A 27,755-nucleotide genomic window follows, 5' to 3' on the forward strand; every position below is an offset into this window, starting at 1 on the left:
CCCAGACGAAGGCCAACCAGAACAGACAACACTCACACTCAACAACTGACTGCACTGATCCGCACGTTCTTAAATAAAAGCCTGGATGCATCAGACCCCTTGTTCGACGCGCCACCAACTCGCTCACACAAAAAGCCCCGAAAAATGCCCAGACGAAGGCCAACCAGAACAGACAACACTCACACTCATTGTCACAAATACCCGACAACACATTCCACAAGTGACCCAGAATATCCTGCGTAATAGGCAGGCGTTTGTCACCCACCTTGGGAGCACTGCGCGCCCAGCCCGCCAGCAACCGCCGGATCAAAAACCTCCCCACTGGGAATCCCCAACCATGTGCCCTCGTAAAGAAGGAGAATCCAGCCAAATGCCTGTAAACTGTAGACCTAGAAGCGCCCAACCCCCTAGACGTCTCTACAAACCTGGGAGGAGACTGGGCATGACGTGGACCAATTACGGTTTTTTGTAATTCAGCAATGCTGTGTACGACAGCAAGGTGATGTTTCTAATATCTTAAGGAAAATTGAGCAAAAATTCATATATCAGTGGGATACTGTTCACCCTAATGGTCTCAATGAGATGATTGAATGGGAGGCGTTTTATGGTACCTAAAGTCATGCTGTAATGATAATATCTATACATATTAGATTTGGTAGGGGATATTAGACTGCCCGCCCGGGTGTGATCTGTCAAAATAACTACGTAATGGTTACGTTTAATACGTCAACACGTGACGTTATTGAGCGTCACGTTATAGGAAGTGGGAGATTTAAAAACCGGCTAGCGCTTCAGTTTGATGGCGGCGTTTTGAAAGGATGTGAGTAGGAGAGCAGTGGACCACATCACGGCAATATTTGGAATGAGAGAATCGGGCATAGTATAGTGAGACGCTTCAATGAGAGGTATAAGATATAAAATTGATAAAATGAGCCGTATAAATTTATTAGACGATTGTAACAATAGTTTTTGGTAATACGGGCAAATATTGTTAATTCGTTTGAATATGTTATAGGTCTTCGTGGCACCGATTGTATTCGAATGGAAAGCTTAATAAACAAAAGAGAATACGAGTGTTATTATGAAGGTCCGCTATACATTGTGGAGATCCATTTGAGTATGGTCAAGTGATTATTGGTGGTTTACCTAAGGTATACTTACGGGGGAAAAAGCAGCATACAACAGTGGGTAAGAAGATATCTGGTTACTATATAATAATGGTTGTTTGGTGTGATTAAAACTCACCGCGATTAAAACCAACTGATATTTAAAGATGTGTTACTTCAATTTGATATATTACAGCAAACGGCTGAATGAGAAACATATGCACGGCGTGAGATTTACAATACATTGGGTTGAGTATATGATTGGGAGAAGAATCGAAATTCGAGGGGAAATTAGGAAAGATTAAGCGCGGAAGAATTATAAATAATTAACCCTGATTTACAATACATAAAGGTTCCCTGAAGAAGCCTGTTTTCACAGGCGAAACGAGTAAACTCGTCGGAGTGGAGGATTTAAATATATGTTAAGTGACGAATACGGAGCGGGTAGACTGATGTTAACAGGGGTATTTTTGGACATATGTTAAACAATGTTATGTTGTTCACAATGTATATGTTTTGTGATTTTATTGAATGAATGGGATGTATGAAGTATGAATGTGACATTAATCATGTCAATGGATTAGATTTTAGGATGCATATATGTTTCACATAAGCCAGCATGTTATACAAATTTAATACACATAATAAACATATTTAATTGTTGGGCTTTGGATTTTTGCCTACTTACCTCTGGAATATTTATTTTGTTCATATATCAGACAGAGGGATCGCACGTAATTATTCTTATTTTTGAGCATTGTGGCATGGATATACTTAGAAATCTGATTTTCTACATCGTCAAAAGAATTTAAGTCTGCTGCGACATTAGAATCCCATGGGTTCTTCCCATATACTGCTGCTGCAATCTCCAAAAAGTGCTTTCTCTTTGTTTCTGCTTTTAATTCTAGTCTAGCGTCCCTGTGATTCTTAACAGATGACACCTTGTGTTGCCACATAATGCTAAAGTTAATTACACACACAGAATATTCTGTACTCAATAGATTTTCTTACGCACTATCCTGCTTTCTGCAGATTACAAGAAAAAATCTTAACACAAGCTAGAGGTTCCCAACATAAACAAATCAGCCCTTCACAGTATAATGTCAAGGGATACACAGACACAAATTAAAGGCTCATATAAAACTTTCACCTTTGATTCTCAGTTTTCATAGAGCATTTTAAATGGTTTATTATCCCATCCCGGGATATCCAGGAAGTCTTTTAACCCACTAGCTTCACTTTTTTTTTATTTATTTTTTTTACAAGATATATACATTTTATATTGCTTATTTACATGTTATGCCACACTAATTTCCTTTCACTTTCTGCGTAGCCCGGCTCACTGCACCAAGCTGTATTTGTATAAAGGCTGCCCTCTCTGCCACCACTTGATATATGTCCGTCCGCTTTATCTTTACAAAGCTGCAACTGACATTGCAACACCACTCTATGCTGCCTTAATATCTCTAATTCTTCTTGAGCTGCTGCTATTTGCTACTGCAACTCATTAACCCTTAAGTGAGCTTTCCTATACCCAGTAAGAAGTATCCATCCCCGCCGGGCAATGCACGCCAGTTCTTTCCCTGCAACTACGGGGATCTTTTGTAAAATATCCACCATCTCGTGGGGTTCTGTGCCCACTTTCACACAAACCAGTTTTACATCCCCACTCCTTGGCCAGCAGAGTAGGGTACATCTTCACAGCTGGGAATTTCCATCTGGGCTTTCACCTCCTCCCCTGCAGATTCTTTACTGCTCTTCTTTCATTTTTCCTCTTAATGAAGGACGTCCCACCCTCATCGCCAAATGTAAGAAGTCTGCCCGAATGGGAGGTAGGCAGACCTGCACAATACTAAACACACACACACTATGATACACGATACGAGATATATAGTAATGGAAATATAGCTTTATTTACAGCACACATACTTCATTTCCCGTGACTAGAATACATACCAAATCAGCATCCTGCCACTCATCAGGTCGGGGAACCCCGGTGCGGCTGAAAAACAGGAGCACACAGCTTCAAAGGGAAAGATCCTGCGCCACTCGTCAGTGCACAGGTGAGGCTCCAAGTTCCCACCGGAGGACCCTGAACTTTTATAGGGCTTTGTAAACAAGTGTGTGTACGTAGATGAGCCAGCACCTGGGTCTGGGAACCTTTCTGTAGGGCTGCTGGCCAGGCATTCCTCCTCCTGTTAAATCAGGTCCCAGGCACAGACAACCTACTCTCCCCTACAACCACTTGTGTAAGCCCTACTGATAAACAGCTTTTTGCTTAAAAAACAAGTTCCCAGCTTAAAATGTGACAGGACAGCATAATGTTTGTTCTGAGAGCATTTTTTTTAACCTATTGTATTACACTCCGACACACCCAGAGGAGGGGGAGGGAGATTCCTCCTAGCTCACCTGCAAACAAAATGGCCCCATAGTAGTGCACACATAGTTGCCAGATCGGGCTATTTCACACTCAGCTGGGCTATTACTTTTCCATTCTGCAGGAAAAAAAACCCATTTGTGCCGGTTGATTTGGCCACCTGACTACCAACCACCGTCACAGTTGCCGCTTTTTCCTTTGCTGCACAGTCCCTCCAGCAGTCGTACATTGATCACTCATCAGCCGCAGCAGTCGCAGATTGATGACTCAAATGCCGCAGCAGCTCCACCAGCAGTCGCAGATTGATGACTCAAATGCCGCAGCAGCTCCCCCCAGCAGTCGCAGATTGATGACTCAAATGCCGCAGCAGCTCCACCAGCAGTCGCAGATTGATGACTCAAATGCCGCAGCAGCTCCACCAGCAGTCGTAGATTGATGACTCAAATGCCGCAGCAGCTCCCCCCAGCAGTCGCAGATTGATGACTCATCGGCCGCAGCAGCTCCACCAGCAGTCGCAGAGTGATGATTCTTAAGCGACTGCAATAAAGCTCAGTCCCGGAGAAGGGTTGCCAAGCTCACTTATTTCCCGCGTGATTGGGCTTTTTTTTCTAGTCATTTGCGGGCTTTTTTTTCGATTCGCGGTTGCATGTAATTGGGCGTTTCTTCCTGCCAATCGCGTTTTTTGTTTGGGTTTGGTGGGCGGGACCTGTGCTCTGATGTTGCAGTGATTGGCTGCTGCTGCCGGTGAGGCCTGTCCATAGCAGGCGCACCCTAACCTATTGCAGCATTAAGCTAACCAGAGCCAGCAATCCCAGGAGCGCGTGGGCAGACCCGGCCTGGCATTGCAGGAAGCAACAAGCGCCGTGGGTGACCAAGAAGCTTCTGTGCAGCTGCAGCCCTGAATGCTGAAAGGTGTGGAGCACTCAGCTGCCTACAACCAGGGATCAGGAGGGGAGACTGAGTGTGGGGGGATTGAAGACGGGTGAGTGGGGAGGGGGAAATGAGTGTTATGGGGCCAGTGTGGGAAGTAAAACATACTTTTCCCTTGCGGGAAAGATAAAACAGTGAACAAATTCAGCGAAACGAAGTCTTTATTGTAACATTTGCAAATGGCTGCAAACAAAGCCAACACCAGCAGGTGTCAGTAATGAGGCATAAGCTTGCTATTAAAATACAGGGGTTTATAGATCCCCCTTTAGTTCCTTGCGGTTAACTCGTTTTTCTGCCTTGGTACATATTGGGGGGGGGGGCTGTAAGGGGGAGGTTAGGAGAAGGGGGGGTTGGAGGAGGCTTGTGGTTGTTGCTTTTCTTGTACTTTCCTAATTCTGGACTGGAGCAAGGGGGGGGGGGCTGCTTTCAACATCTCTTAACGGTTTCTGCAGAAAGATTTGACTTTAGTTCATTACTTAGGCCTGCTCATGGTCTTAATGACAAGGGGATTTTTATTCAGGTATTGGGTGTCTATAAGAGGGGGTTTCTGGAGAATATGTTTTAATACTCAACGCACAATTAAACTCTGGAATTTGTTGCCAGCGAATGTGGTTAGTGCAGTTAGTATAGCCGTGTTTAAAAAAGGATTGGATAAGTTCTTGGAGGAGAAGTCCATTACCTGCTATTAAGTTCACTTAGAGAATAGCCACTGCCATTAGTAATGGTAACATGGAATAGACTTAGTTTTTGGGTACTTGCCAGGTTCTTATGGCCTGGATTGGCCACTGTTGGAAACAGGATGCAGGGCTCGATGGACCCTTGGTCTGATCTAGCATGGCATGTTCTTATGTTCTTAATACTAATCTTTGTTATAACAAAGCTTTCTAGTTAAACTGTTTCCAGCAGTTTTTCACAGCTTCTAACTTCCTCTTTTTATAGTAACTGCGCCATAGGTTTTCACAGCTTCTAGCTTCCTCTTTTTTGCAGTAACTGCTTCAAACTACATGATTTCTCTTATAGCTTGTACATAAAAGTTACAATTTTTGATTATTCACTTTAGCTCGATGTTCAGCAAAGCTTTGAGTACAATTCTAGCGGTCAAGTCTTCCCACCCTATCTATAGCACCATCCTGATCATAGGGTTATAGCAGTATAGAGTAGGCCACACAAAGCATTTTATATTTATCATTATTACTGTAATAACATTCAAATTCCATTTCTTACACCAGTGATGTGCTCGGAGGGGGGAGGAAGGGGGGAATCCGTGTGGGGGGAGGGGGGGCCAGAGATGTGCTCAGAGGGGGGAATCAGTGTATGGGGCTGGTGGTTTTTTTTTAATTTGTCCTACACCACTTTTAATTTCATGTAAGTTTTTTTTTTTCTCATTTCTTCTCCCTGCAGCAGGTCTCCTTTGTAAGAAAGCCTGTCCATACCTACTGTTTCTGTCATTGGCTGCTACGCTACTAAATTGATTTGATCTACTATAGCTAAAGTAAGGACCTAAAAGATCCTGCTAAGCGTGGTAAGAGGAATGTGAACTAAAAGCATGGATTCAGTCTGTGACAGCAATGAGAGTAAGGCTGTGTGCAAATTTTGTAAGTGTGACATTTGTGCACATCATGCAAACAGTTAAGCTTCCTTTGTCATCTATGCGACTCACAAGCATTGGTGTTTCAATTTCATGTGTTTTGGGCTTTTTTTATGCTTATTTTTTTGGAAAAAAGTGCTTTCCAACCCGTTCTTTTCTGCTGTCCCTGTGACGTTTTCTAGCAGCGGGACTGAGTGTAAGGGGCTCCAGACGGGGGCTCTGCACTGGGAGTGTGGGAAGGAAATCAAGGAGGCGATCAGGTCTTTAAGTCGCAATCTGAGGTCGGTGCAGTGAGCTCAGCCGAGTGCATTGTTTAACCTGCTGTGGGACGGGGGTTAAACAGGCGCTAATCCACCCCCTAATGCAATAGGAGGATTAGTGCCTATTTAACGTGCGTCGGACACGGAGTGAATGAGTTAGTGCTCATCACATGCAAATGCACTCATTCACTCCAAATGCAAAAAGATAAATTGAAAAGGAGGGGAAAGCAGAAAAAATTGTACTCTAATTCACATATTATAAAAAGTTCATTATTTAGCTGCTTTAGAGCAAGTTACCTCATTTCCAGTTTTGTTGTTTCATAGATAGGATGTTGCTGTGTGAGGTTTGGGAGTTAGCGCTGTTTAAATGTGATGGGTTTGATGCAAAGGTGCTGAGTGTTTTCTGTTACTTCCCAGAGTGCCCAGTAAAAAATTCTCACTTTCTCTCGACCTCAGCCCCTGGGATCAGAGGAGGGGGCAGGGCTGGCTCTGGATCCCCTGCAGCCCAGGACTTCGGGCTCTCTGTGGATGGTTGTGGAGCGGCCGGAAGCAACAATGAGCAGCAAGTTGGAAAGGATTGAAGGGGAAATCTCCTCAGTGACCCAGGAGAAGGAAATCTCTGCTCATGCTAAGTGGCTGCAGGCACCAGAGAACAAGGTGGGAAATGTACTCATTAATTCTCCTGGGTCCATTCAGGATAAAGTTTGTTAGAAGAAAAAGTAAGAATTTGGAAAATGTTGCCAAATGAGAAATATTTTAGAATTATCAACTTTCCCAAGAGAGAATATTTCACCAGGGGAGATGATTAATAATTATTTAGGGGAGGCTTTGCAAATATCTAGTGAATCTCTTCTTCTAATTAACCACATTTCTTTTCTAGTGAAAATTAAATGTATAAAGATCTTCTGTCTCTTGTTGCTGTTCCATAAATTTCAAGGAAGAAGAAGTTGAACCCCAAAAGTAATTTTCTAAACCTTGGTCATTTCTAGTCTTCAATTCTCAGCCAGGTCACGTCTACACCTCTCCCTCCCCCACTTAATTTATTTATTTGGTTTATTTTATCTTATGATTGTTATTAGAATAATGGTATATAACAGTTCACAATATAAATAAAATCAGTGACCTCAGCCATCCAGTATCTCTCTGTCTCCTAGCAGATGTGGAGGTGCTATCCCCTTACCAGTTGGAGAAAGATTGAGCCCCGCTCTCCTGTGGTGATACCTAAAGGTCCCTCCCCCAGTTGAGAATTCCTGAGGTGATTTCCGAGATCCCTCAGAGGTTGCCTTGATCCGGTAGTGGTTCCCAGGGTGGACTTTGTTTTAAAGCAGCGGGTGCAGGAAGCCGAGCGTGGCGGTGAACGCCTAAGCCCTCTCACCCCTCGGCCGGAGACCATCTCTGTACTCAGCCAGTGAGCACTGAGCCTGGGTAAGTAGAGAAGATCTCCTCCGATTCAGAGACGTGGAAAGGCTTTGGTAAATCTTTCCTCCGTTCTCCTTGCTCGATGCGCCGTACCAACGACGTTCCCGATCCCATTGGGGGAAGGGAAGGAGGTTTCCGAGCGGGTTTAGTGGCCCCTGATGGGCCAGGCCCCACTTCAGGTGCGGTGCCATTTCCCCTCCGTGACCGTTAGTACGTGCGGTGCGGGCCGGCCCTGCTGTGCGCCTGACCCCACTCCTTAATGAGCGCGCATCTCTGCACATAACCGCGCACATGTGCACGAATGTACGACTGTGCTTAACTGGATGCTTATGCTTCCGCTCGTCAGGGTGGATTTGTGCGCACTCGAGTCCGTGCTGGCTGACTGAACGCACAAGCTACGGTGAACTACGACTCCGGCAACAAAGAAGCCCAAGCGCCACTCTCTGCTGCCTGCCATATTAGGGCTGCGCAGCCTGACCTGGATCCTTCCTGTGTCAGCTCTGTGAGGAAGCCCAGGGAGGGCCGGACTCTCAGAACTTCTCCCAGTCGCAGGATGGGTCAGCCAGGACCTTATCTGTTAGCGCCCGGATCTGAGCTATCCCGGGGCTGCGTCCTCTTTGGGAGAGGGCAGTTCAGGGGGGCTTACCCCAGATCCTCCTGGGCTAGGCATGGACCCAGCAACCTTTTCCTGGATGGAATTCTTTCAGGGCCTTTCAAGCCTTTGTTCAGGTGCAGTCAGCTGCTGCCTCTGCCTGGTCTGAGCCCCAGCCCTATCAGCAGGTATGGAGGCTTTCTTTATGAAATGACATATTTGCAGATAAGGGTAAACGTTAGGAGATTGTAACTGAAATAGTTCCTGAAGTTGAGCAAAGGTCATTACTCCCTCTCGGCCCCACAGCTGTCCCAAGTCGTACTCCCCTTAATCTTCCCTTCTTGGGAAAGGGAAGTTTCCCAGCCCGGGGACAAGTTCCTATTATGAAATAGGGAGGTATTAGGAAAGGTTTCCATTGATCCCAAGTAGGAAGTGTGGTTTGCAAGGATCCAGGCAGGACGCCCTGCACCCTCCACGTATTACGTGGTTGCCGTAGAAGTGCTCTAATCGGCAGCCTCCCAACACCACTTGTTCCATATTAACCCAACTGGGAAGTTCTCCTTTTTCATGCCGCGCTAGAACAGCACTGAGCTGAGCGCTGCATAACCCCCCTGTAGTCGAGGTCCCCCCATACCTCCTCTTAGTTTGTGTCTGAAGAGCACATTTTGAGCCACCCTAGGGGGTCTCCGTTTCCCGATTTGAAGGAAAATAAGCGTGTTTTTTTTTTTAATTAACTTATCGTTTAATAAAAAGTTATGACATTGTACAAAAACAAAAATCTACAATTCCCAGTCATAACCATTACATTCCAAACTGCATCTGAACATTACAGAATATTTAACCCCCTCCTCTCCCCTCTGCTCATCCCTCCCCCACCCTTGGAGCTATCATTTTTGTCAATCCAAGATTGAAATACCAGCCAACCATCCGTAAAACGCTTTACAGTGTCTCTTCTCAAAGCCGTGAGATATTCCATGTAATGTATCCATTTCAGCCTCTGCAGCACCGCAGTTAAGGAAGGTGCCTTTTCCTGCTTCCGACTTTTTGCAATCTCTCCTCTCGCTGCCAAGGCAACGGCCCAGACAAATGGTTGTTGTAGCGAAGAAACCTCCGTCACGGAAGCATGTAACAACGCCCCCTGAGCAGTCCAGCAAAAATTGGTTTGCAGAAAGTCCCTTAACCATGCTTCTACCTTCTCCCACAAATGTTTAATTGCCGGGCATGTCCACCACATATGATAGAAGTCCCCCCACCTTCCCACATTTTCTCCAGCACAAATTATCTTGTTTAATCCTCATTTTATGTAATTTATATGGTGTTAAATACCAGCGAAACAGCATCTTATAGCTTTGTTCCAATAATTGAGCTGATAAAGAGTTGCGACTCGCCTCCTGAAAACAGGCATCCCAATCTCCCTCTGTCCATGAGCCTCCCAAATCCATTTCCCAGGCTTTCAGGTGAGTCCCTGTAGGAGGCCCCATTCCCTTAAGCACTACATATAGCGTTGATATAACCCCTCTAACAAGATGGGCTTTGTCGCAGTAACTTTCCAGCAAGGTTTTCCCTTTAATCAAATCCATTCGCACCTCTTTAGAGGTAAGAAAATGTGAGACTGTATTTAGTTCTCAATTCCTCAAAAGGCAACACCCTTTGATCCTGCCAAACCTGACCCAGAGAATTTAACCCTTTCTTCCCTGTACGTACCTGGATCAGTCCAGACAGTGGGTTATGTCCCCAATCCAGCAGATGGAGTCAGCATAAACTTCGAGGGGGCGTCACCATAAGTACTACTACCCCCTCTGCAGGAGTTCAGTATCTTCTGACTCCAGCAAATGCGAGTAGGAATCAGGGTTTCTCCCAGTTTCTGCTAGGATACTTTTCTTCCCTTGCTTACTGTTTTTCTTGGGCTTCTGCCTATTCTTTGCTTGTGGATCAAGTTTTCTATTTTAAACAAAAAAAAAAAAAAAAAGGTTCCAATTTTTGGGGAGGCGTGGCTTCCCTCTTGTGTTGTCTCTCGGCGGGTTGTGAGGCCAGGAGGGCCCCCCCCGCGGCGCTTTCTCTTGGCGGGCAGTGCAGGCCGACCAGGCCCCCCTGCAGCGGCAATTTCTCTCGCGGGCCCCCCCCCCCACCGAGGCTTAATTTATTCACTGTTGCTGCCGGTTTTTACATTTTCTCGGCGATCCTGATGCTGCGGCCGGCGCGTTGTTCGGCCTGCGGCGAACCGGGGTCTAGGATTTCCCGCGAGGGCATCTGCGCACGGTGCCTTCCCAGGCGCGGGCCAGCCCCTCCCCCATTCCTGGCGGGAACGGCGGCCATTTTACATTCCCAGCACCCTGAGGGGACTCAGGCAGCGCTGGATGACAGGGATACTGTGGCTGTCTCTCCTCCGACTCTGTTGCCGGAACAAGGCCCGCAGGTGCAGGGGCCTCCAGGGGCCCCTCCCCCCGGAGCTCCCTTGGGCAGACCGGGGTTTTCCCCGGAATTTATTCTCCTGATGCACACGGCGTACCTGCAGGGGTTAGACGCTCCTACAGGTCCTCCCCCCTGCCAAGGTACCGCGGACAGCCTCTTCTGCTTCTTCTCGGGCCTCGGCGGCAGCTGGGGCGCCTCTCCCTCACCCTCCAGCTCGGGCCCGCATCTCGTCCAGGTCTGTGGGAGCGGTGTCAGGCCCAGCGGATACTGGACCTGATCTTTCGGACTTGGGCCAAGGAGACCCCACGCCGGAGGGAAACGACCCGCGCACGCTGCGCCTCTTCCAGAGGGACGAGCTGGATGACCTTATCCCGCTCATAATTCAGGAATTGGATCTGGATCCGCCCGCTCCAGTAGCGCCTGCTGTCTTCACTTCGAAGAAGGAGGATCCGGTCCTGGCAGCCCTGCGGCCGAGAGCTCGATTCATTCATGCAGCTTCTCACTAAGGAATGGGATACCCGGAGGCTTCCCTGAAGGTCAGTCGTGCTATGGAAAAGCTTTATCCACTACCGGAGGATTTCCTGGATCTCACCAAGGTACCAAAAGTGGACTCCGCGGTGTTGGCGGTCACGAAGAGGACGACTATACCGGTGACGGGAGGAGCGGCCTTACGGGATACGCAAGATCGCAAGTTGGAAGTTTTCCTTAAGAGGGTCTTCGAGGTCTCCGCGCTGGGTATGCGGGCAGTGATGTGCAGTTCCCTTGCCCAGAGGGCAAGCCTTCTTTGGGTGCAACAACTTCTCACGTCTCAGGATCTGCCCGCACCTGAAGCCGCCCAGGCGGATAGGCTAGAAGCTGCGGTGGAGTACGGGGCGGATGCCTCGTACGACCTGTTTCGGGTCCTGGCAAGATCCATGGTATCGGTAGTAGCGGCACGACGCCTGCTGTGGCTTCGCAACTGGGCGGCGGATACATTCTCTAAGTCGAGCCTGGGCTCTCTGCCCTTCAGGGGTAAGTTCCTCTTCGGGGAAGACCTGGATCAGATCATCAAGTCTCTGGGGGAGAATGCGGTTCATCGTCTCCCGGAGGATAGATATCGTCCTTCCAGAGCGTATTCATCCTCCCGGACCAGATCCAGGGCGCAACGGCGCTACAGGAGTTACAGGCCGTCGGGCTCCAGGCCCGCCGCTCCCAGGTTGCAGCCCTGGCCGCGTCCCTTTCGCGGGCGCAGACCCGCACGCACTGCCCCCGGAGCAGGTAATCCCTCTCCCAAGGCCTCACAATGATGTCAGGCTCGCCCACTCCGCCGTCCCCAGGATTGGGGGTCGGCTGGCACTTTTCTACAAGGAGTGGGCGCAGATCACTTCGGACAGATGGGTCCTGGACACCATAGAACACGGCTACGCATTGGAATTTGTCCGTCCTCCAAAGGACAGGTTCATTTTCTCCCCCTGTGGCTCCGCCAAGAGAGGAGCGGTGCAGCTGATGCTAGACAGGCTTCAGGACATCGGAGCTATAGCGCCGGTGCCCTTCGGAGAGGTGGGCTCGGGCCACTATTCCATCTACTTCGTAGTGCCAAAGAAAGACGGATCCTTCCGGCCCATCTTGGATCTGAAGGAAGTCAACAAGTCCCTGCGGGTTGTCCGGTTTCGCATGGAAACTTTGCGGTCTGTGATCGCGGCGGTGCATCGGGGGGAATTCCTCGCCTCTCTGGATCTTACAGAGGCCTACCTGCACATCCCCATCCGCCCGGATCATCACAGTCTCCTCCGGTTCAAGATACTGGACCAGCACTTCCAGTTCATTGCTCTCCCGTTTGGATTGGCGACGGCGCCGCGCACCTTCACCAAGATCATGGTAGTAGTAGCGGCCGCCCTCCGGAAGGAGGGTGTTCTGGTCCATCCTTACCTGGACGATTGGCTCATCCGAGCGAAGTCTTTTTCCCACGGTTAGGCAGCAGTGGCCAGGGTAGTACAGTTCCTGCATTCCCTGGGATGGGTAGTGAATTTTTCCAAGAGCTCCCTCGAGCCCTCGCAGCGCTTGGATTTTTTGGGGGCGACCTTCGACACCCGCCTGGGCAAGGTCTTCTTGCGTCAGGACAAGGCGCACTCCTTGCAGGCTCACATACTGCGATTCTCTGCGTTGCCGGATCCCACCTCCTGGGACTACCTACAGCTCCTGGGCGTGATGGTTTCCACCATCGACATGGTCCCCTGGGCGTTTGCGCATCTCCGGCCCTTGCAGGACTACCAGGTGATCCTCCCACTCCCGCAGAATGCCAGGGACAGTCTGGGCTGGTGGTTGGATCCGTCGAACCTGGCCCACGGCGTGTTCCTCGATCTGCCAAATTGGGTGGTGGTAACCACCGCCAGTCTAGTGGGCTGGGGGGCAGTCTGCGATCGAAGCGCCACGCAGGGGACGTGGTCCGCGGTGGAGGCGAAGTGGTCAATCAACCATCTGGAAACCCGAGCGGTCAGGCTGGCTCTGCGACATTTCCTGCCGCTCCTTCGGAACCGGGAGGTCAGGATCCTATCTGACAACGCTACCACCGTAGCTTACATCAACCGACAAGGAGGCACGCGCAAGCCCGCAGGTCGCGCTCGAGGCGGCGCTACTAATGCAATGGGCGGAGCGTCATCTCGCCAGACTAGTGGCCTCACACATCGCCGGGGTGGACAACGTTCAGGCGGACTTCCTCAGCCGTCAACTGCTGAACCCCGGAGAGTGGTCGCTAGCCGACGAAGCGATGCAGATTCTCGTCCATCGGTGGGGGGTTCCCCACTTGGATCTGATGGCGTCCGCTCGCAATGCCAAGGCTCCACGCTTCTTCAGTCGCCGGAGAGAGCGCGGCGCGGAGGGAGTGGATGCTCTGGTCCTTCCGTGGCCGCCGCATCTTCTACTCTACGCCTTTCCACCGTGGCCCCTAGTGGGCAGGATGCTCCGAAGAATAGAAGGCCATCAGGGGTCCGTGATATTCGTTGCCCCGGAATGGCCCAGGCGGCCATGGTTTGCGGATCTGCTACAGCTGGTGATCGGCCCAATCAGACTAGGACACCTCCCCCGTCTCTTACATCAGGGCCCGGTATTTTTCGATCAGGCAGAACTCTTCTGTCTTGCGGCCTGGCTTTTGAGAGGCGCCGCCTCCGGCGCCGGGGCTACCCAGAGGCGGTAGTATCCACGCTGCTGTGGTCGCGAAAGACGTCGACGTCGGTAGCCTATGTTCGAGTCTGGAAGGTGTTCGAGTTGTGGTGTTCCAGCCGGGACACGAGACCCACACTGGCTTCCGTCCCTCAGATCCTCCAGTTTCTACAGGCGGGAGTGGACAAAGGCCTCGCCTATAATTCTCTGTGGGTTCAGGTAGCCGCTTTTGGTTCGCTGGTGCGCGATGGGGGCTCTCTCCTACAGCACCCGGACATCGCTAGTTTTCCTCAAGGGTGTCAAGCATTTGCGGCCTCCGTTACGGGACCCTTGTCCCTCTTGGAGTCTCAACCTTGTGCTTCGCTCCCTGTCGGGACCTCCCTTCGAGCCGCTACGCAGTGCAAACGCTTAAAGACCTCACCCTCAAGACTGTCTTCCTGGTGGCCATCTGTTCAGCTCGCCGCATTTCGGAGCTGCAGGCACTGTCGTGTAGGGAGCCTTATCTTCGTTTCTCCGACTCCGGAGTCTCGCTCCGCACCGTTCCCTCTTTCCTTCCGAAGGTAGTGTCTGCATTCCATGTGAACCAAACGGTGGAATTGCTGTCCTTCGCGGCCTCGGAGCCGCGGTTCCTCCGACTCTTGGATGTCAAGCGCACTCTGCGCCTCTATCTGGAAGCTACCAATGAATTTCGGATTTCGGACCATCTTTTTGTTCTTTGGGCCGGGCCTAAGAAGGGCTCTCAGGCCTCAAAGACGACCATTGCCAGATGGCTGAAGGACAGTATTGCCGCTTCATACATTGGGGCGGGGCAGATTCCCCCCTCCCGGCATCGTTGCGCATTCTACACTGGCTCAGGCGGCTTCCTGGGCGGAGGTTCGTTCGGTCTCCTCTCAGGAAATCTGTAGAGCAGCTACCTGGAAATCGCTACACACGTTCTCGAAGCACTATCGCCTACACCTCGCCTCTCCTGTTGAGGGACATTTTGGCGAGCAGGTTCTCCGAGCAGGCCTCGCAGGACCCCACCCGATTTAGGGACGCTTGGGTACATCCCACTGTCTGGACTGATCCAGGTATGTACAGGGAAAAAATTATTCCTTACCTGCTAGTTTTCGTTCCTGTAGTACCATGGATCAGTCCAGATGCCCACCGCGTTTGGGCTCTCATCCTGCTCGGCCTCTACGGTCCTGTTGTGTTCTACTCCCTTCAAGAGTTCTCCGTTTTCACAGCTCCCTACACTTTGGCATGCTGTTTTCGCAGCTTCCTCCCGTTGGTGGGAAGTTATGCAGTTTGTTACTTGAATTTCCAGGCTTATTGCCAGTTCTTTAAACTTGATCCACTGAGGGGTTTTGGTTTTCTCATCAGGCTCTGATATACTCGATACTGAACTCCTGCAGAGGGGGTAGTAGTATATATGGTAACGCCCCCTCGAAGTTTATGCTGACTCCATCTGCTGGATTGGGGACATAACCCACTGTCTGGACTGATCCATGGTACTACAGGAACGAAAATTAGCAGGTAAGGAATAATTTTTTTTATTTCCCATACTTGGAACCTTTTTCCCGATATCCCAGCGGGAACTGCTGCACACCCTCTAATCGGGGTGGAGTACCAGAATCTACGGGAGCCTACCATCTGGGACCTCCATCCATGCCATGGAGACATCCAGTCCTCCTCAACTCGGACCCTCTCCCCTTTCCAGAAAAACTGCTTAATCGGCACTCCTTGGGCAATACCATTCTCTTTCTGAACCCATTGTTTAGAAGGCATCTGATCATGAAAATCTAGCAGCACTTTTAGTTGAGATGCCACATAATATTTAAGAAGGTGCGGGACCCCCAAACCCCCATCTGCTTTTGTTTGGTAAAGCACTGATCGGGCAACCCTGGGCGGCCGTCTCTTCCAAATAAATGAGAAAAGCTTAGTTTGTAGTCCCTTAAGACACTGCACCGGTACCAAACAAGGTAAAGTCTGGAAAAAATATGCCAATTTTGGTAAATACATCATCTTAATGGCTGCGATCCTGCCCAATCATGATAACTCTAGTCTGTCCCATGATTGGAGATCTTTCTCTAGCCGTTTAAATAAAGGTAGATAGTTCTGATTGTAGAGGTCCTTATGGTCTGGCCCAATCTGAACCCCCAAATATCTTACCGTACCCTTAGCCCACTGGAAAGGGAATGTCTGTTTCAGTTGGGTAATCTGTGACGCTGTCAGGTATATTGGAAGTAATTCAGACTTTTCTTTGTTTACTTTAAAGCCGGAGACCCTACCAAAGTTGTCCAGTTCCGCCAATAGAACAGACAAGGATTCCTCTGGTTTGGTCAGGGTGAAGAGCACGTCATCGGCATACAATGAGATCTTGTAATTTTTATCTTGGATCTGAACGCCCATAATCTCTCCCTTTGCCCTGATTTTAGCAGCCAATGGTTCTAAACATATGGCAAACAGCAAGGGTGATAATGGACATCCTTGCCTCGTTCCCCTTTGCACATTGAAATTGTTGGAATATCCTCCATTCCCTTAATGCAGGGGTCAGGAACCTTTTTGGCTGAGAGCCATAAACACCACATATTTTAAAATGTAATTCCATGAGAGCCATACAATATGTTTAAAACTAAATACAAGTAAATGTGTGCATTTTATGTAAGATCACACTTTTAATGTACAATAAGTCTCTGAAAATATTACACCAGGCCTTAAGACACCAATACATCTCCTATTAGGAAAACGGACCAAGTCAGGCTGCTATAGCGTCCTACACAGAAACAACATGCCAGCAGAAAACCTCACCTGAATCACGTGCTGTCCCTCACCTAACATAGAATAAAGAGACCAAAACGCATAACAAGAAGCATGCAGAAAAAACTGAATTGGAAACTGCAACAAGCCAGAGTCTCTGTATGCAGTGTAACAAAGGAAAAAAGAAACATCACCCATCCTTATAAAACAAATCAAGAAATATAAAATCATCAGCAGTAAAACTGTACTAACAAAACATATTTTGAAACAGCTGATGAGTGGAATATCCAATAATTAAAAACTCATATAAAACATTTCCAGATACCAACAAAATATTTCAAAATAGCAGACACAAAGATCCAGTAATGAAAAATGATACAAAAATGTTTTTGCTCTGCATACCTGGGAACGTTTGATATCCAGGTGTCCTGAGATTGTTCTGAATTAGCAGGAGGTGGGGTGGTTTGCTTGGAACTTTCTCCTATCTGTCACGTACCAGCGCTCTCTCTCACACTGGCTCTCAATGACACACCTATACACACATGCTCTCAGTACTCACATATACACATGTTTTTCTCTCTCATATAGGCTCTTAATTACACATTTACACACATGCTGTCTATCTTTTCACGCTTACACACACAGGCTTTCAATCACATAAATACATGCTGTCTTTTTCTCTCACACACAACTCTCATTCACATGCTTACAAACATGTCCTCTCTTTCTCTCATTTACACACAGGCTCTCAATCACATACTCACATGCTCCATCACCTAAACCAGCTCTGTCACACAGACACACATGATCTCTCTCTTACTTATACACACAGGCTCTTAATCATACATACACATGATTTCTCTCACACACAAAGGATCTCAATCATACACACATACTCTTTCACACAAACAGGTTTTCAATCACAAACTTACACATACAGGTTCCCAATCATAAACTTCCATTCATGCTCGCTCTCTCACAGGCAGGCTCTCAATCACAGACATACTCTCTTTCACATATACAGGCTCTCAATCATTCACATACATGCAATCTCTCACTCACACACACAGGATCTCAAACACACATGCTTGCTTGCTCGCTCATTCACTCTCTCTCCCCCACCTCGGGAACTCGCGGCAGCAGCAGCCTCCTCCCAACGCTAACCTCCTTCATTTTCAGCCCTCGCGGAGGCGAAGGTGGAGTCCCATCGGCCGCGGTTGAAACTCTTCATTTTCCTCCGAGCCGCGCTGCAGTCTTCTTCCCGTCGGACACTAGCGTGGCCTCTTCTTCCCGCGCAGGCACCCGATGCTCACCACTTCCTCTTCCGGGCCGCGGGAAGAAGAGAGCACGCCGGTGCCGCTTCCCGCGGCCCGGAAGAGGAAGTGGTGAGCATCGGGTGCCTGCGCGGGAAGACTCCCGCGCTGGCACCCGGCTGACTCCAGTCGTGCCGCTGACTCAGTCAGCGGCACCGGCGTGCTCTCTTCTCCTCCCCCCCCCCCCCCCCCCCCCCCCCCCCGCGGCCCGGAAGAGGAAGTGGTGAGCATCGGGTGCCTGCGCGGGAAGAAGAGACCCACACTAGCGTGGTCTCTTCTTCCACGCAGGCACCCGATGGTCTCCACTTCCTCTTCCGGGCCGCGGGGGGGGGGGAGGAGAAGAGAGCACGCCGGTGCCGCTGACTCCAGCTGTCCTGCCGCGTTCCGCCCGGGCTGACAGCATTTTAAGCCCGGGCGGCGGAGGACCGGGGAGCAGCTGGGTCAGCGGGGAACCGTGAAGTGTGGTGACACTTGTCTGCGAGCCAGATGCAGCCCTCAAAAGAGCCATATCTGGCTCGCGAGCCATGGGTTCCCGACCCCTGCCTTAATGCAAGCAGCCGGCTCCCTATATAGTTCTTGTACCCATTGCAGAAAACCACCCCCCAATCCAACTTTCCGCATGACCTGAAAAAGAAATGGCCAATGCACCCTGTCAAAAGCTTTTTCCGCATCTACCCCAAACAGTAAGGACGCAGTACCGGTCTTTCTAGCATGATATATAAGATTTATTACTTTCCGAATATTATTCCCAGCTATTCTGCCCGGCATAAAGCCAGCTTTGTCATCGTGAATTATAGAGGTAATTACTACTTTCAATCTGGTAGCCAAGATTTTTGCTAAAATTTTCAGGTCAATATTGATGAGTGAAATAGGGCGATATGAACTACACAGTATAGGATCCTTTCCCGGTTTAGGCAGTATAGTAACCCCAGCGACATTTGCAGCACCCAACAGATGGCCACCGCTCCAACATATTGAACATGTTGGCCAGAGGTACTACTAATAAGTCTTTAAACTTTTTGTAAAATAGTGGTGTGTACCCATCTATTCCAGGGGCCTTCCTGGGTTTCAGCTCAGCAATCACTGCTAGCACTTCTGCCGATGTAATAGGCTGACTCATCCCTTCCGTTATATCAGGGTCTAAACTAGGTATCTGAATTTCATCCAGATATTTAGTTATATCTTCCTCAGCCTCCCTCCTCCCGAGTGTAAAGTTTAGCAAAAAACTGATTAAATTGATCTCTAATCCCCTCCCCATCCACAATTAGAGACCCATCGGCTGCCCGAATTTTAGTGTTCTGCGTTTGTGCAACTCTCGCTTTCAACTTATGTGCTAATAATTTCCCAGCCTTATTGCCGTGTTCATAATAATTTAGATTTAGCTAAACAAACCTATGGGCCAACTCCTCCGCTTCAAGCATGCGAAGTTGATAGCGTATATCTCCCAGTTCCTTTAGCAAAGGCCTTGAGGGAGTCCGCTTATGAGCCAGTTCAGCCTTTGCCAACTGCTCTCATAACCGCTCGTGTTTTTGAGCTTTCTCTTTCTTTTTGTGTGCAGCTATCGCAATGATCCTTCCTCGTAGAACTGCCTTCATACAGTTCCATAAAACCCCAGGAGAGGTATCTTCTGTATTATTAATTAAAGAATATTTAACAATGGTCGTACGAATTTGTAATTCTACCTCTTTATCTTTTATTATGGAGTTGTTAAGTTTCCAAAATCTGCGCCCACTATCTAATTTCAAGCTGTTAAATTCCCATCATACAGGCGCATGATCAGACCATGCTTTATTACCTATACCGACATCCACTGTGCTGTGCACCAACATGTTATCAATTAAGAGGAAATCAATTCTGGTGTAAGTATCATGTGCAGTAGAATAAAAGGAAAAATCTCGACCAGTAGGATATCTTTCCCGACATATGTCCACCACATTCCATCTGTTCATGAAGCTCTGGAAACCTCTTCTATCCACTTTAGAGTAATGACCACCCCCTTTAGAGCAGTCTAGCATTGGATCCCTGACCATGTTAAAATCCCACCCCACCCCCCCCCCCCCCCCGCAACCACAATACCACTCTTGCATTGCAGTAGTATCTCATCCATTCTCTGAAAGATCTCCCTTTTGTAAAGTATTCGGACAGTACACATTAATCAATGTGAACAAAACCTTATTGATGTACGCAGAGACAATCAAAAACCTCCCCTCTTCATCTTTATATATAGTCAACTTGCACCATTAAGTCCCTGGAAAATAAAATCCCCACTCCTGTATATTTAGGTTTTGGGGTACTTGCTGCAAACACCATTTGTGGATAATGCGAAGAGTTCAGCAAGCTCTCGTACTTTTTCCTTAAGTGGGTTTCCTGCAATAAGATAATGGAGGCCTTCAGAAAAAGGGCTTCCTTAAACATTAACTTCCTTTTGAGCGGCGTATTTAAACCCTTGACATTCAAGGAGACCACTTTAAGCGACATCTATCCGTCTGATGGATGCCCTAGCCACTCTGTTTCGCCCTGACGTTTGCTCTCCCACCCTTCTTCCTGCTTTACTGTTTGGCTTCACTAATAAGCTCCCTATTCTTATCTTAAACTCAATAACCCCTTCTACTCCCCCACCCTCCCCTCCCCTGAATATCCACCACTGATACATCAGTAGTGCTTCAACCTTCTCCTTCTCCCCCCACGCCCCACCATTCGTATAAAACAGTACCAGTTTAACTCTTATCAATGACTATGGTTACTGATACATAAGTCAACGTTGATTCTTAACTTTAACATAGAAAAATACTATAAAAGTAACTGTAGATGCATATGGTAATGTAACACCTAGATTTCCAGGATCTTTTAGTCAAGCTTCCATATAAAAGGAAAGACAAAAAAAAATTAGAGCCAAGCAAAAATGGACTCCACATGCTGCGCTCGCGTCCAAAGATTTGCAGCGAAGTCTGGAGCCTGTTTTTCCAGCTCTCTGCCATCTAGGACGGCTTTGGAATTGGCCGCCATGTTTTCATCTGGCAGCATTAATCCCGCCGCAGCCAATATGGATGCCGCCTCCATCTTTTTAAGTCGATGAGTTACCCCGTCTACTGTGAAGGCTAAGTCGCTGGGATACAACCACCTGTATCGAATATTTTCTTTGCAGAGCAAAGCAGTCACAGGCTGAAGGTCTCGCCGCTTTTGTAAGGTGGCCGAAGCTAAATCATTATACAGGGCTACTTTGTGCCCTTCCCACGTGATGGTGCCCATTTGGCGCGCTTTCTGCATAATCTCCTCTCTTTGCCGGTAATGATGAATACAAGCAATGATGTCCCTCGGTACGTTATTTCTCGGGGTTCCCAGGGCCCTGTGCGCCCGATCCAGCTCAATAACCCCGTCCTTTTCCCCGACACAATCAGCTCCAGTTTTAAGCACCTCCCGGCACAGCTTTTGAACCACTTCAAAGGCGTCAGCGTAAGCCTCCGATTCTGGCACTTCCCTTATTCTAATATTAGAGCGTCGCGATCTATTTTCAATATCTTCCAGTTTAAACATAATTTCTTCATTTTTACATTGAAGCGCCGATATTTCAGTTTTTACCCTTGATTGTTCCATGACATGGCCTTCTACAATGTTTTCCACATCTTCTACGCGACGTCCAAAGTCCCCCAACTCTGAACGGAACTCAGCTAATGCTGCCTGCATGTCTGTCTTTATTGATTTAATATCATATTTGATCTCCTGAAACCACAAACAAAAGTCCTCTTTAGTGGGTTCCCCGTTTGTCTCAGGCATTTCGGTCCCTGGCGTATTGCTTGCCTCGTGGTGTTGCTGGCCACCCGCCGTCTCCATCTTGCCTGTCTCTGGATCCGGGGCTTCGCCCAGGGCCGCAAATCGTGATCCACCAGCCTCGTATAAAAACTATTCTAAATCAATTGCTTTTTTCCTGGAGGTCATGATAACTCTTTAGATAAAGGATCGCTACAGTTTTGCGCTCTTCCTGTACCACAACGCCGCTGAAAATTAGTACTTTAGATGAAGCGTTAGCTCCCTCCACGCTTTGTGTCCATACTGGAAGGCTGATGTCACTTCCCCCCCAAAATAAGCGTTTCTTCTATAGTTTCAGCGTTGCTGTTGGGATAGATAGTGGTAGTGAGTGAAACAGATCATTAAGTTTAGGTAGAATGGTCATTTTTATCGTTGCTATTCTCTCTGTCCAAGCAACTGAATAGTTTTCCCACTTGTCCAGATCATGGAAAAGCTTGGATATCATCAAGGGTGTATAATTCAGCTTGAATACTTCTTCTAAGTTATTACTAAGCACGATGCCAGATACTTAATGTTTCCTGGCCCCCTTAAAATGGAATTGTGCTCTCAAGGGGGGGGGGGGGGGATCTGATGGTTAGACAGGGATAGATTGAGTACTTCAGATTTGCTAAGATTGAGTCTGAATCCTGACACTGAGCTGAAGGCTTTTGGTAGAGCTACTACTCCAGCTAAAGATTTGTGAGGCTCTGATAGGGTGAATAGCAGGTCCTCTGCAAACAGCGACATTTTATAATTTGTGCCCCCCACCCGTATCCCGGAGATGGAGGCTTCCCCTCTAACTCTAGAAGTGAACGGCTCTAGAAACAGTGCAAACAACAACGGAGATAACGGGCGTCCCTGCCTCGTCCCCCTGGTTATAGGGAAAGGTTCTGAAGAAACGCCGTTCACTTTAACCCGGGCTTTTGGGTTCTCGTCTAATTTAAATAGCCAATTGCAAAATTTTGGGCCAAAATTCATTTTCCCTAAACTTAAAACAGGAATGGCCAATGGACCATGTCGAAGGCCTTTTCTGCGTCAGTGGCAAGCAATACTGCTGGAGTATTATGCTGTTTTGCCCACCATAATGTCCAGAAAATTACAGATCTTTTGCTGCAGCTTTCCTCCCTGGGGTAAATCCCGCCTGGTCTGGGTGTGTCCATTTTGCCATTACCTTATTGAGGTGATGTTGTGTCCATCCTTGTCCTCTTTCTGCCCTCCTTACCTCGCTGGCACCTCCCTCTCCGACCGCGGGAAGATTGGCTGCCGCGGTGTTCTTCTGCCGTAAGTCCTCGGGTGTTCCTGGACCGGCTCGACGCTGCTATCCGCCATGTTCCTGGAGGCCTAGGGGCGTGCACAGTGTGGCTCCGAGTGAAGTACCGGTGATGGTGCAAACCTCGGGGGCGTCCCCCGCGACGGATATTTAAGATCTCAGTATTTGCTAACAGATCGAGTTAGCAAGGTTTTTGCTACCTAAGCTACTCTGCCTCCTCTGCCTTACCAGAGGTACCCGCTCCTCGGGGGCCTTGCTCCCTCTTTGTTTTTCAAGTGACAGTCTGGAACCGGAACTTGCTCCTCGAGGGCCCTCGTTCCTAGACTTGCTCCGTATACTCTTCTGTCTGGAAGTCATCATTACCAACCTTATCTGCTTCATCAGTGAGTTATCATCGTTCTCTCTAAGCTTTCCTTGGAACCAGGTACTCGCTCCTCGCGGGCCTATACATTCCTGCTCCTGGGTTTCATTGGGACATTGTGTGAGTGTTACCATCTGCATACCCTGCCTACTCACTATCTCTCAGTTTCTCTACAGCTCAGCAGCCAGGGATTGCTGATCCAGTATCTGAGGGACTACAGCCCAGCCCGGCTTACCAGCTCACTACTGCCATCTCTGGTGGTTCAGTATACTGTCTAATAAAAGAACTAGTGTGTGTTTGCCGGTCTCCTAACTCTGAACATGACCTATGGTTCCCCTTGGAATTTTCCCCCGGGGATGTGGTCATCTGCCATGGGTCCAAGGATCCACCCACTATTCTCCTACAGAACAGATTGCTAACTCCTATCTGATTGCTCCTCCCTTAAGGCAACAGATCAGTAACAGGCGCTTGTCCAAAAGTTTTGCCAAGGGTTTTAGCTCACATGGTGCTGAGAATGCATGTAAGTGGCGTCTCTAGACAGGACCTTCTGAGTAACAAAGAAATCCCTGACCAGTTTCAAACATCCTAGTACAACTACCACTGAAATCTTTTGAAAGCATCAAGCAGTAAAACTTCTTCCATAGGAGTCTATACAGGAAAGTACAGAATAAAATACAAACCCTGTACCTCAAGTTCTACAGCAACATCCCCCAAAAAACCTGCAGAGCAGAACAAGTGTATTCCCCTTATTACTCAGCATACAGAAATATTATTCAAATTCTGGTATAACTTCCATAACAGCAACCAAACTCCTTCCACTACCATCAACCCTGTGTAATAATTCAAAAGCCTGCAAAAAATGTACTTGCAACCCATAGCAAACCTGCCATACAATGACTAACTGCCAGACTCTCTACCTGTGAACTGCAAATATTACCCCAGGTCCTAAAACACCAGTAAACCTCCTATTAGGAAAGCTGAACAAATCAGGCTGTTATAGATCCCTGCATAGAAACTACACACTAGCTCACCAAATACAGAATAAAGATACTGGTAAGTAGAAATAGAAATGTGCAGATAAAAACTCGGAGCCACTCTGTGTCATTTGGCCAGGGGGAGAGATTGGGGTCATCTGGTTCTGAGGTTGAACAGCAATGGCACTTTTCAGGTCTCTGAGCCAATGCTCAGCGCCTGTTTTACGCAAATTTCTAGGGTGACCGGTAATTTCTATTACAGAGAAATGCAATACAAATTTTTATGGAGAGCCTATCTTTCCCCCCTGTTTCTGTTTCGGGTCCACCTGTGGGAAACCAGTCAATGTGTTAAGTGCCTAGCTGACGAGTGTACTCTCTCGCATGCTTTTTGGAGCTGCTCGCACATTCGCCGTTTTGGGCGGCGATAGTCCGGTATTTGGGGAAGCTGTTGGGTGTCGCTGTTCCACTCTCCTACACTGCCTTGTTATTTGGCTGTCTAGACCCTCTCATATTTAGGAAAATGGAAACAAGGCTCTTGATACAGAAGGCCTGTTTTGTGGGGAAAACACTGATATTGTCATTTTGGAAAGGCTCTGAGGCGCCCACTTATTGGATGTGGCGCAACGCATTTCACAAATTACTGCAGTTGGAAAATTTGACGTCGCAAGGGTCCCCTTTATATAGACGCCGATTTGTGCGTATCTGGATGGTGTATATTCAGTCTTTGCCACACAGGACTTGGAGTCAACTCTTGAATGACGCTGGAGAAGCCTCTTCTTTGCTGCCGGACTAGTTGTATTGCTTACAAGGATGGACCACGATCGCATGGACTTCAATGACCAAAGTGCCTAATCAGTTGGGACCCATGACTGGAGCAAGACAGGGTGGGGTGGGGGGATTAAAGTGATTGGGTGGGAGGGGGGGGAGGGTATCGAGTCAACAAGGGGGGGGAACGCTGTGAAAAAGAGCCCATTGTTTGCACTAGGGCCCAGGGGGCTCAGAGTTACAGCCAACCGGGCATGTGGAATAGTTGTATTACAGTGCTTCTTGTTTTTGCTCAATAAAAAAGTGTTTAAACATAAATAGTCCCAGTAGACATAGCTTCGGAGATTTGGTTAATGAGATATGCATCATTGATTCCAAAGTTAGTAAAACATGGTCCCTGAAGGTGGATATCCGTGTGCATTCCCATAGCTGTGGTAGTCCGTCCCTTTTTCATCTGTACATTTTCAACATGTATCCGCGTCACACATTTTAGCTGCATAAGATTGCTCCTTAGAGATATACATACATTGAAGAATAGCCCACTTCACGTAGGATGATACTTTCCAGATGGATCTTTGGTCTGACCCAGTATGCTAAGTCTTATTTTCTTAACATTGTTGTAAGGTCACAGTTACCTCTTCTTTTTGTAAAGTGAGACCCGCATGCTTCTGCCATTTAGCAATAATATTGTTAGTGATTTCATCATTTGGGATTTGTCTGATTGCCTTTTTCAGGCTTGAGCAGAGTTAGTTAGGTTTCTCTCCACATCCCCTAAAGATGTCCCATAAAGAAAGGGAAGATATAAAATTTGTGTGTCTGTTGCAGAGCTGCCGGATGTAGTGCATGGCTTGTAAATAGGCATAAAAATCTTTGTGTGCTAGATGGTATTGAGCTTGCAGGGTTTGAAAGCTGTGTACCCTATGTGTGGCTGGATCGAGGAAGTTGTATACCCTGCTCAACCCAGCCATTTCCCATTTAAGAAATAAGGGATTGTCTAGTCCAGGTGAAAAGTGAGGATTGCCTCGGAGTGTTAGAAAAACTGAATGGGTGCTGGTTAACTTTAACTTGTTCATACATAAGTACACCCAGGCCTGTCTGCTCCCCTGCAATAGTAGGCCTCACCTAAATGGGGAGGGAGTCTCCTTCGCTTTACGTTGAACTAAGTTTCCCGGCAGTATGGTTTTAGCCATTCTTGTATGAATGTAAGGGGTGAGAAGGTATTTGTTCCAGCTAGCCAATCTTTGACATGCACACATAAGAACTTGCCGTGCTGGGTCAGACCAAGGGTCCATCAAGCCCAGCATCCTGTTTCCAACAGAGGCCAAACCAGGCCACAAGAACCTGGCAAGTACCCAACACCAAGAAGATCCCATGCTACTGATGCAATTAAAAGCAGCCCATGAGAGGTGTCTAACATTAATGAACTCAGAGGGAGTCTCGGTTTATGCTTTGCCCATAAAAAGAGTCTTAGTGCTTTATTAATACAGACCATCTCCAATCTTCGTATCCAGAGAGGCGTTGCAATACATAGAGCCATTTGGGCAATTCGATCATCTTAATGAGAAATATTCACCCAGTAAGGGATAAAGGCAGTGAGGCCCAGGTCTGTAGTTTAGCTTCCATGGAATTCAATAATGGAAGTATATTAGCTTTGTAAAGTTTACTAGGCTCCTTTGTAAGTTTGATACCCAGATAACGCATCTCTGTTTTGACCCATTTTAGGGGGAAGGTCCCTCTCCAATTGGCCTCGACGTCCCCAGAAACCTCCAAGGCCTCTGATTTATCCACAGTTATTTTAAGCCCTGCGAAGGAACCAAATAAAGTTTGATGTCGGAATATCTGCTCTAAGGAAGCTTGTGGTGATGTCAGGAATACCAACACATTGTCCGCAAATGGTGCTGTTTTGAATATCTGAGAGCCAAGTTCAAACCCCTTTATCAGTGGGTCTTCCTCTATTTTTCACAGGAGTGGGTCTATTGAGAGTATATATAACAGGGGGGGATAATGGACAGCCCTGCCTGGTGCCACGAAATAGGGAAAAGTCTGTAGAAACATGTCGATTGGCCAAGGTAGCTGACCGTGGGTTATGATAGAGCATAGAGAGATACTTCAGAACTTCCCCTGAGAAACCATACCTCCCCATTACCATTCCCATGATACTCTATCAAAAGCGTTTTCGGAGTCAAAGCCTACTATCAGAGCTGGACATAGACTCTTCCTAGTTTCCTCCAATGCTGTCACTAATTTGGTAGAATTGATGCTAATGGTCCGTCCCTTTACAAATCCCACCTGGCTAGGGCATATAAGAGATGGAAGGAGCAGACTTAGCCGATCTGCCAGTATTTTGGTGAACAGTTTCGACTCGTATTTCAGGAGGGAGATAGGGCGATAAGCCAGCTTTGACAGATCTTTGCCTGGCTTCTCTAGGACTGTAATGTAGGCTCTGGTAAAACCTAAGGGGAAAGTCCCCCCTTTCCTGGGCATCTTGGAAGAACTTATGAGTGGTGATGCTATGTGGTCTAGCAGAATTTTATAGTATTCAGCACTCAGCCCATCAGAGAGAGAGACTGGTCAGGAGATGACTGGTGTGAGAGAGACCGAGACTGGTCGTGGGGTCTAATTGGGTGTGTGTGTGAGTGACTGGTTGTGGGCGCTAAGGAAGAGGACTGTGAGGACAGAGCTTCATCAGCCATTGCTGCTTCTGGTGAGTGCTATTGGCCTGGAA

At 48.0% G+C, this 27,755-nt stretch overlaps 1 protein-coding gene and 1 long non-coding RNA gene across 2 annotated transcripts in view; both read left to right on the forward strand.

The window, feature by feature from the left end:
* LOC115081577 (zinc finger protein 850-like) overlaps positions 1-27,755 on the forward strand; it is a 121,830-nt gene that overhangs the window by 60,444 nt on the left and 33,631 nt on the right. The window lies entirely within an intron of this gene.
* On the forward strand, positions 4,188-27,641 carry LOC115081579. The gene is made up of 4 exons (XR_003853833.1): positions 4,188-4,395; positions 5,815-5,905; positions 6,679-6,918; positions 26,753-27,641. It is a non-coding gene; the product is annotated as an uncharacterized LOC115081579 (long non-coding RNA).

Source organism: Rhinatrema bivittatum, unplaced genomic scaffold (assembly GCF_901001135.1).
Source record: "Rhinatrema bivittatum unplaced genomic scaffold, aRhiBiv1.1, whole genome shotgun sequence".
Classification (NCBI taxonomy): domain Eukaryota; kingdom Metazoa; phylum Chordata; class Amphibia; order Gymnophiona; family Rhinatrematidae; genus Rhinatrema; species Rhinatrema bivittatum.